We start from the raw sequence: 10,907 nt of genomic DNA, 5'->3' as shown, positions 1-10,907 counted from the left end.
TGCAGATGAATATGGGGCTAGAAAATTCGGGGTTTTCAAAGTGGCGACTAAAGACCTACATATTACAAGAACAAGGGGTGATTGAATCTCTAGAAGGATTCACAAAAATGTTCTTGAAAGCTTCTGATATTATACTCTGGGACAGTTATAAGGCAGCTGTAAGGGGAGAACTAATGAATATTACATCCTGTGTAAGGAAAAAGGGAATGGCTGAACTTAAGAAATTGGAAGGTGAGTTGGATGCGGCTCAGAAAAAATATGCAGTATCAAAAAGTAATGGGGACAAGGTAGAAATAGGAAGACTGAGAGAACGACTTAAACAGGAAATAGGTATTCAATATGAAAAAGGTATGTTCTTCCTGAGGCAAAAGTTCTGGGAACAAGGGGACAAGAATGGTAAGCTACTAGCAAATAGACTCACAGAAAGTTCTTTTGTTCAAAGATTAGAAGGGGAAAATGGAGAGTATAAAACTAAAAAAGGGGAAATATGCAAAGGGTTTAGGAGTTTTTATAAATGTTTATCTCAAGAAGAACAATTTCCAACATCGGATAGTATGGATTCATTTTTGATAAAAAATGTCCTGCCAAGGTTAAATGAGGATCAGTCTGTGATTGTGGATAGCACTATTACGGAGGAGGAATTATTGGTTGCAATTAAACAACTCAATAAAGGTAAATCATCAGGCATTGAGTAGGGTGTTGGTGACATTCTTGTGCACTCTGTATAATGGTTTTTTGAGGGATGGGGTAGTTTGTCCCACAATGATAGAAGCTTGTATTGTAGTACTTCCAAAACCGGGAAGGATTGCAAAAAATTGGAAAATTACAGGCCGGTTTCGCTATTGAATTTGATCTTAAACTGTTTACAAGGATAATGACTAATAGACTAGATGCATATATTGGAAACCTAATTAGTATCTCTCAAGTTGGATTTATGAGAGGTAGATATGGGTATGACCATATTAGAACGCTGATTGACATTATGGGACTACCAAAGGCGAAAATCCAGGATACCTTATTACTTTTTATGGATGCAGAAAAAGCCTTTGATAGGGTCAACTGGTCTTTTCTGTATCATACCCTTAAGAAAATGGGATTTGGGGACACGTTCATAAAAACTATTAGAATATTGAACTCCACCATTAGTGCAAAGGTCTTGGTAAACAGTGTTATGTCTTCTTCATTTTTACTATCTAGGGGGACTAGACAGGGATGCCCACTGTCACCATATCTGTTTAATTTGGCACTGGAACCACTCATTGCATACATAAAACAAGAACAGAGTCTTCATGGTCTGAAATGAAGTTATAGTGAAGTAAAAATGTTGTGTTACGCTGATGACATGACTATTGTCTTGACAAATCCAGCGGAGGGATGTGAGAAACTTAAAATGTATGTTTAATGAGGTGGGTCTGTTATCTGTTCACTAGATAAATTGGGAAAAAACAGTGATCTTCCCTCTAGATGTTAGACAACCAAGCAATGTTATGGGTTCCTGGAATTGTCGCTGGGAAGTGGGCGAAATGAAGTATCTGGGTGTTTACATGGTCTGAGATTTGAAAAGGATGGCAGAATACAATATATCAGGAATATTGGATAATATTAAAAGGGACATATTAAAATGGGGCCAACTAAAACTGGGATTATGGGCTTAAATTAACGCCATAAAAATTGTACTTTTGCCAAAGATACTCTACCTCATATAGTCCTTACCCCTGAAATTCACAAAAAAGGTAATCTGTTCCATTGATAAGGTTTTTCAGGGATTCCTCTGGGGGGAAGGTAACAGACCAAAAGTGCCTAAATATATTTTGATAAGTTCTGTGAAGGAAGGGAGTTTTGGGTACCCTAACCTGATGAATTACTGCACTGGGTTTTTGTTCCTGAAAAAATCAACTTCATATTTCTCTGAAGTAAACAATTATGTTCCCATTTGGCATGTTATTGAAAAGGATCAATTTTCACCTTATGCACTAAGCGATATGTACTCTGTCAAAAATGCCAAATTCAGAAGTGAAACTACCTACTATGTGTGCAACTAGAGAGGCATTACAAAGTTTTATGAAAAATAGAGGGGACAATATCTGGATACATTATGACGCATCTTTGTGGCATAATATGGGGCTGCAAATGGCGAATAAAACTATGCTGGAAAGGTTGGATCAGTAAGGACATACTTAAAATTTGTGATGTGTGGCAAAATGATCACATGATCTCCTTTGATCAATTGAGAGTATCCTTCGGGATTGGGGGTAGGGAACGTGGACGTTATAGGACTTTAAAAGCTCTTTCGATAGAAAGGACAGGAATGTTAAATGACGTTATGAAAGAGAGACCCTCAGTGTGTGAGATCATTCTCTCTACCCCGTGTGCTGTGTCCACTTACATGAAGCTAATGCCAATGGAAATATCAGAAGTGGAGGCATGGGATAAAATGCGTCAGGCTTGGATGGAGGATCTCGACATAGATATTCCTATGGAGGGATGGGAATATTTGCTTCACATAGGGGTGCAAGCAAGAATGGATTTGGGACTGAGATACGTTAGGCAAAGAATCCTTTACAGATTATATTGAACACCATCTAGGATGGCCAGGTTGGGACTTTTGGAAGCTGATACCTGTTGGGGTTGTGGATGTGGCGGAGGTACTTTAATGCATATGGTGTGGGTATGCTCAAGAGTATCTAGCTTTTAGTCTGATGTACTAGATAGACTGGACATTATGGTGGAGGAGCATCACCCACATACTTTTTATTCGACAATTATATTATCAAACAGAGGAAGGGGAGATAAGGCCAGAGTAAGAACTGACTGGATTAATAGAGTTTTGGTAATGGCGGCAAAGCAAATACTACGAGTCTGGAAGTCAAGAAAGAAACCAAATGTGGATGACTGGTTGTTGGATGTTGAAACCTTATCAAACTATGAAAAAGTTACGCTGTTGAAACAGGGAAGAGAGGGTTATTACTCTCGAATTTGGGGGCCTTTTAATGAATTGCACAGTTAAGTTATGTGCCATGTGTATCATTGTCTGTTTACATTAATTAGGGGGATAGTTTAATGGATATATGGAGTCGTCTGTTGTGACTATCAATGTTGTCTTGTTTGTTGTACGTCAAAGATCTATAAATTGGTTGTAAAAGAGTGCTTTGTGATTACTATTGGTTTCTCTATTTCATGATTTTAAGTATAGTACTGTATGATTATTGGTTAAGTTGTGAATTTTACAATCTTGATGTAACGTTACAATATTGAGATTGTGTTGCTGTTTTGTTCTTTGTATGTTCATTTTAAAACAACAAATAAAGTGGATATAAAAAAATTGTGTATATTGGGTCATCCGGTAAATTGCAGTCTATAATGAAGATTACCCCTTCTAATAATGCAGGGAGTCTTGATTATATTAAAGACAAGGAAGCCAGCATTATGCTTCAGCTTCCATTTATTCCTCTCTTCAGCAGTTTCAACAAAATCAAACTTTTGCACAAAAATGTTTTTTCTTATTTTTTATACATTTCCCTCTTTAATACAGCTTTTCTGTAGTGCATCTTATGTCCTGTCATGTGCCCATAGTCCTTCCTGTCCCTTTGCGCCACCTCTTCTTTGAATGCTCTGAACTGCACTCTAACTTTGTAACTGGATTTCAACTCTTGGAGAGTTACAGAGTCCTGTCAAACTTCTCCAGATGCTCTGCTCTTTTCCTACCTCGGCTCTGTCCACACCTGCCGACTCCTTTAAGCCTGTTCCTTAACTGTCCTCGGATCAGTTGTTGTTCTGGTCATCTCCTATCAAGATACAAAGGATATGTTTAGGGTGGAGAATGCACTGCCGTATTCCATACTGGAAAGCAATGTCATGTTATACATCAATACCACATAACATTTGTAGTGCATATCCTGGGCGGGAAAGTAATGCTCGTCTCCTTGTCTTTAATAGAATCAAGACTCCCTGCGCTATTAGCAGGGGCAATCTTCATTCTATGTTAAGACCAGAGGCAAGCGTTCTGCTTGTTCAAAGCTTCACATTACTGCCGCTGCCACTGATTGTATAGGCTTAAAGTAAAATGTCCTAAATACACTATCGCTGGCCCAGTCAGCCACTTACAAAATATCCTGTAGCGTCGCTCCTTTCACTAGTGCCTCAAAGCCATTGCTCCTCTAACAAAATGCACTCCAAACTTAGACTGGTCGACTCCTGCTAACTGCATGACTCTGCGCACCCATCTGGCATTGGTGGCTGTCGCGACTGCTTTGTACAGCCTCCTACGTGCTATCAATAACTGTGTTGTCCCTGCTGAGCATGTTTCTGCTGTTGTACTCTCATATTCTCTTATGCATGCTGCTACGCACCACTTTGGATGCTCGTGCAAATAGGGGTATGATACAGATGAGGATCCTGTCTTTGTCCTCCTGACCAGAGTGAAGGTAAGCTCCTCCGATCCAAATATTTTCCTGTCTACATCCAGGGCTTTTACATCCGCTATTCTCCTGCATGATACCAGGCATACGAGCATGGCTAGTTTACCTGACAATTGTTTCAGGGACAGGTATCGGTTTGTTGGCTAGCTATCAAGCAGCCTCAGAACTACTGTCACGTCCCATAGGTGTACATATTTTGGTTCTGGGGTTTTCTATAGTGGGCTCTTTTATGAGCCTTATTACTGCTACGTTCTCACCTACGGTAATCCCGTTAATGTATAGATGGCCGGCAGAAATTGTGGATCTATACACTCATATTGTCCTAAAAGCTTTCCCATTTTGTAGCAAATCTGCTAGGACGTTTAGGATAGCCACTATAGGGGCAGAAACTGGATGAAAATGTATCCTCTTGCACCACTGCAACCATTTACTCCAAGCCACGTTGTAACTCTGCCGTGTGGATGGCGCCCATGACTCTGCGATAAGCTGTGCAGCTTGTTCGGAAATGCCTGGCAGGGCCCAGCGCTTCCGGCTATCCTGCATGCCATTAGTGGGAGAGTACCTTTCACTCTCAGAGGATGAAATGACCCAACTGGGTCCGTGAGCAGGTGTTCTCCCGAGGGGAGGACCCCCGGCCAGTCTGTTAGCAGTTCTTTGAGGGTTGGAAAACATACTTGTGACTTCCATATCGGAGCTACTACAATCAGATCTGCCCTTTGCTTGCATACTTTCGCTAATACTCTGTTCAACATCATGAATGGGGGAAAGGCGTAGTGGCCACTGCTGGCTCTGTGCCGCGTAACGGAACAGCGCAGAGTCAGCAGAGTCTTGAAGGAGGATTGCTGCTTTGTTGCTTTTGGATGCCCAGCCGTGCAGTCTGCCCTGTGTGACTTACAAATTACAAGCAGAAACTACAGTCTGTTTTCTTTTACTGCATACGGAGCTACTGCAGTGTGTTATCCCGCTTCATTCCAGGAGGTGGGGCATTGTCGTCAAGACCCCTGCTGACCCACGGAGCGTCGCAGAGTCAGCAGAGTCTTGAAGAGTCTTGGAGGAGGATTGCTGCGTTGTTGCTTTTGGATACCCAGCCATGCAGTCTGCCCTGTGTGACTTACAAATTACAAGTAGAAACTGCAGTTTGTTTTGGCTGCCTCCAAAGTCATAATGAGGCCCTATCACTCGACATTACCGAAATAGAATTATTAATGAACCGTCATGAGAAAAGGCACAAAGTATTTGGAAATCTATTACCAACTGAATTAGACTTAAGAGAACCTGACAGGACATCTACACCAAGATATGAGAAACCAGATGGCACGATAAAAACAACAGGTACCAAACAAGTGGAGGATCAGCCCAACTAGCTGAGTAACAAGGAGAAATATCAAACGGTTAAACGGGATTCTACAACAGAAGGAAATCGGGCCAATAAAACAGCTTGGAAAGGCCAGTGTGATACACAGATTGATGAACATATCACACCTATTTCAACAACAATGGCCGAGCTACAGGGAGTGTTGATAGCAGCATCGAGCCATGCTCTGACGCCTTTCATTAAATTATATGGAACTATCAGCAACACAATGCTGATCAGACAACGCTGATTGCCCTAATACACACCAAACAAATTGCCATGGAAACGTTCATAAGCAAGATCCAAACCAGACTTGATGGTGAAGCAGAAGCCACAAATCAGTGGCAGTGCCAACTATTTGACATAGCGAGAAGCGATCGAGATGACAAAGAACACATGACAAATGTCTTGATTAAAACCAACAAAAAGCAGGAAAAGGAAAAAAAACAGGATCCGACTATGGAGAATGATCCACATAGATTAGGCGATGTGAGTAACAAGAATGAAAGCCAAGGCTACAACGGAAAAGTGAATACACGAGCCCGAGAAGAGCAGAGCATCCACCAAACTGTAATAGAGGAGCCAGAAAAAAAGAAAATCAATTCCAAAAACATCTCTCGATGAAAGGACTAGCGAAGGACACTGTTACGCAAGCTGCCACACATAAAATGCAATTGAAAGCGAACGAAAATACCAATCCAACAAAAAGAGATATGCTAGTCAAAATCATACACCAAAAGAATCCTCCTTCAGTAAATGAAGCTGAAACCTTTCCAATTTTTTTTTATCAAAGTAGGAAAAAGTCAAATGACCTAAAGATGAAAATTGAGAAAAATCAGGAGAAAAAGAAAACTAAAAATTCAAAAATTTCGAAGAGAGGATCCAGGGCCTAAGAAATCTAACAATGCCACTGGCTACGAAGAAATTACCTGCCCAAAAAGAAACAAAACACATACGATAAACCGTACCACAAATCGTTCTAATGAGGTACCATATGGAGCCTGAACAAAGGAGCAATTATTAGCGGACAAAGCACAAATGGATATACTGATGAATATGTCGACAAACTCAGAGGAGATTTCTGGAATTACAGTAGAAGAAATTATAACTACACCAGAAGACACAGCTTCATTATAATATTATAGATGAATATGAAGAAGGACATATGTGACACACAGATCATGACATTCTATCCTGTGAAGACATCTCAGACAATTAATTGGACTTGTCGGAACAGCAAGTGAGGACTCTCAATGCTACAGATGATAATGAAAATGAGTTTATAGAAGACAGTCCTCGGCCCAGGAAAAAAGATCAAGCAGCGACTAATAGACAAGCAGAAAAGAGAAAAGCAGCATTTTCAAAAAGAGAGAACACTAAATCTCTACGATTACCTGTCTTTCTTGATCCTCGCCCTCATGTAACAACAAATACATTGAATATACAGAGAATAAAGGAAGATAAAGACGGTCTAAATTCAAACAGAAACAACCTACTTCATCTACTGCATGCAATATCATCGCTTCAAAGGATTGAATCAGAGGACATCAAAGTAGTCAAATTCATACAAGAGCAAAGAACCGACATCGTAGAGATTGAATTCAAATCAAGGAGGGCTGCAGACAATGTGATGAAGTACGCAAACCAATTAAGACAATTAGGCTCCCAATGTATAGCAAAATATGGTAGAAGCAGCACATCTTTTTCATCACCTGATGAAACTGAAGATGAAGTTAGATATTTGAAAACAAGAAGGAATGTACAAGAACTCAGTTCTACATCGAGATAGAAAAAGAGCTCCAAAGGAAAAAACATGTGCGAAGAAGCAGAACGAGATCCCCTGCTAACAGGAAAACACTTGATGGCCAAAAACATCAGAAAAAACAAATTAAAGATTTACGGAAAGAGGAGGGTAGTGAACAAAGGAAAACACATTAATAACAACCATGCCCTGAAAAGAAGAGAACTTGAGGTTATGTTCATGGAACACCAGAGGCTCCGCTCATCTATTTAGAAATGAAAATACTGATCTAGCCAAGTGTGAAATTCTATGTCTCTAGGAGACATGCATAGTAAATCAACATATCTGTGATGGGTACATAACAAGTATGAACCCTGCTATATTAGGAGCCAAGGGCCGACCATATGCGGGATTATTAACTTTAATCAAATTGAATGCAAATATACACCTAAAAGAGGCATTCAATCCTAATCCTTGGACCCAAATCACTGTATTTGAATGTAAACAGCTGAAAGAGATTGATAAAACCAAAATGTATGACACAAAGCGAATCGGTATCATACATTTGTATTGGAATACACCCACTAGTATGGATGCTACATTCATCGATGAAGTACTAACGAATATAGATGCAGTGCAAGTGAAATATAATCTTTTTGAAATTATTATATGTGGCGATCTGAATATCCACTTGTTCCAATCCAACGGAGTGAAAATCCCACATCACAAATTATCCATTAAAGCACAAATATGGACGAAAGAAATGAATGGAGGAAATGTAACCTTAGCTAATGGGGATACCACATTAAGATCTACATGGTCAAGAGGTGCATCAAAGGCCTACCTGGCCTATATATATATACTTCTGCAAAAAATCACAGCCTAAATTCAAGAATTCCTAGTCATTCCAACGGTGCAGAGTGACCACAATAAAATAGCAATAATATGGATGGCTAATCATGAGCTCATGGACAAAATAAAAATTCCTAACATTGAAATCAATACCGGCTATAACAGATTGCGGATATCAGAACCGCAGATTGGAGCAATGAAAGAAACATTCTTCAAATCAACGAAGAAAGTGAAAGAGAAAATCAATTATGAATGGATGCTGATACCCTTTAGAGCTAAGGCGAACCATAGACCGAAACAAAAAAGCGAACATACTCATGCTTACAATACCCAAATTGTACTGAAGAAAAAACAATTAGGGATGAAAATAACAGCAATGCGGAGCATGGGTCTGAAGAAGGGATGATAGCATCCAAAATATGAAGGCAGCAATATCGAAACTGGATCAAAAACATGAGAGCATCTATTGCACAGAATGATGCTGAAGTGATGCTACAGGCATTAAGAAACAAAAGAGGGAGAGAGCTATAGAATCTACTCAACAGGAACACTCAGCAGCAACAAAAGATGATCATGGACGTCCCTGAAAGAGAATGGATATTATACCTCACAGAGCTACACAAAATAACAACAGAGGCAATGGACCAAGATCAGAAAACATCTGAACATAATGGAAAATGGTGTATCAAGTGGGAGTATAACGAAGTAGTGACACACCTAAAAAAACTCAATAGTTCATGGGCTCCTGGACCGGACTGGCTTAGTAATGCTACATTCAAAAAATTCCCGGAAGCATGGGCTGACATATGCATGCACATATTCATTTTTCTTTCAGAAAACAATTACATCCGGAAACATGGAAATCAGCCATTCTGATTCCCATTTTTAAACACGGCGACAAGAAGCAACCTCGCAATTACCAGCCACTAACTCTGCTAGACCCATTGGGAAATGTTTTTGCATCCTTACTCCTAAAGAGATTGATTGATTGGACCAAGGTAAATGTAAGGCAAGATCCGCGTCAAACTGGATTCACAAAGAAAGTAGGCACAAACATCAATTTAATGATACTCAACCTACTAAAATTAGAAGCAATAAGATCGAAAACATCAACCCATGTGGCCTTCATTGATTTACAGCTAGCTTTTGATAGCATTAACTGTTCAAACCTATGGGAAAAACTAAAGCGATGGAGCTGTCCCACAGAAATTCTCAAAACCATAATAGCTTTATACACAGATACAAAGATAAGAGTGAGACTCTCCCAAGATGGAACAGTAACAACACAGATTCAAACTTATAACGGCATAAAACAAGGCTGCCCCTTGGCCGCAACACTGTTCAATCTTTATCTGTCAGATATATCAGAAAATCAAAATTACATTATTGCAAATCCTCCTAAACTGAACGCAACACCAATTCCATACATCCTATATGCCGACGATATAGTAATACTTGATCAAACTCAAGTAGGACTACAAAAAAGACTGGGACAATTTTAAAAATATGTAGAAGAAAACGACCTGAAGATAAACACCAAAAGAAACAAGTCCTGACACTAGCACACCTACAAAGAATAATGCCTAAACTACTATCAATCCAGCTATAAAGGAGAACAATAGAGCTAGTAAAAACAACAAAATATCTTGGAATTTGGATAAACCAATCACAGATAGAAAGAGACTGGACTGCACATCTGAAAAACAAAGCATGCTCATTTGCACAACAAGGATTGATAATACACAGAAAATATGGCCTGTTTTCAATGAAACCTATAATCCGTTTCTATAGGCATAAAGTGATCAACATACTAACATATGGAAGTGATGCTATGCTCAACATTCCATGACACACGTGGAATCAGGTCGAAGGGATCTTTTGGTGAAAGATATTGTCCCTACAATTGCCTATCCAATACCCAGGATCCAATATGAACTGGCTATCCAATAGATTTCATGATTGATTCATTGGAAGTACTTAGATCTATACAGTAAGGTCATCACTGACGAAAATACCCCGGCAATTGACATACTGCGACTGAAAGACAAAACTTCCAATGTAACAGCCCTAAATATTTGGAAAGAAGCTTGCTGCCGAATATTGAACAATACTGACCTAACAAATGAAGCATTGATAAAAAGACCATTAGAAGTAAAAAAAAGAATCCAGCAAAATGAATGGATAAAGACCATTCATGAGAAAACACATTACCAGTTGAATATCATCCCAGATATAGAAGTGAGGGCACTAAACGAACTGCCGTAATATCTGAATATCTTTCCTTGCCGGCAAATGAAAGATACCTTCTGCCGGCAACGCCTCAATGTTTTGCCTACGCACGAATATCATGCTAAAACAAAACCAATACCGGCCGCCGAGGCCTATTGCCGATTTTGTCACCAAGAAAATCAAGCAGAATCTAGCTACCATATTACCATGGAATGCCCAGCACTTAATGACCAAAGGGAATTGTTTGCAGGGATGCTACCTACTGAAAGATTATATCATGGACCTAAGGAAAGAAGGGCACAGATAATATTCG

Source organism: Ambystoma mexicanum, chromosome 2p (assembly GCF_040938575.1).
Source record: "Ambystoma mexicanum isolate Mex_15411 chromosome 2p, UKY_AmexF1_1, whole genome shotgun sequence".
NCBI lineage: Eukaryota > Metazoa > Chordata > Amphibia > Caudata > Ambystomatidae > Ambystoma > Ambystoma mexicanum.
This window is presented reverse-complemented; position numbering follows the sequence as displayed.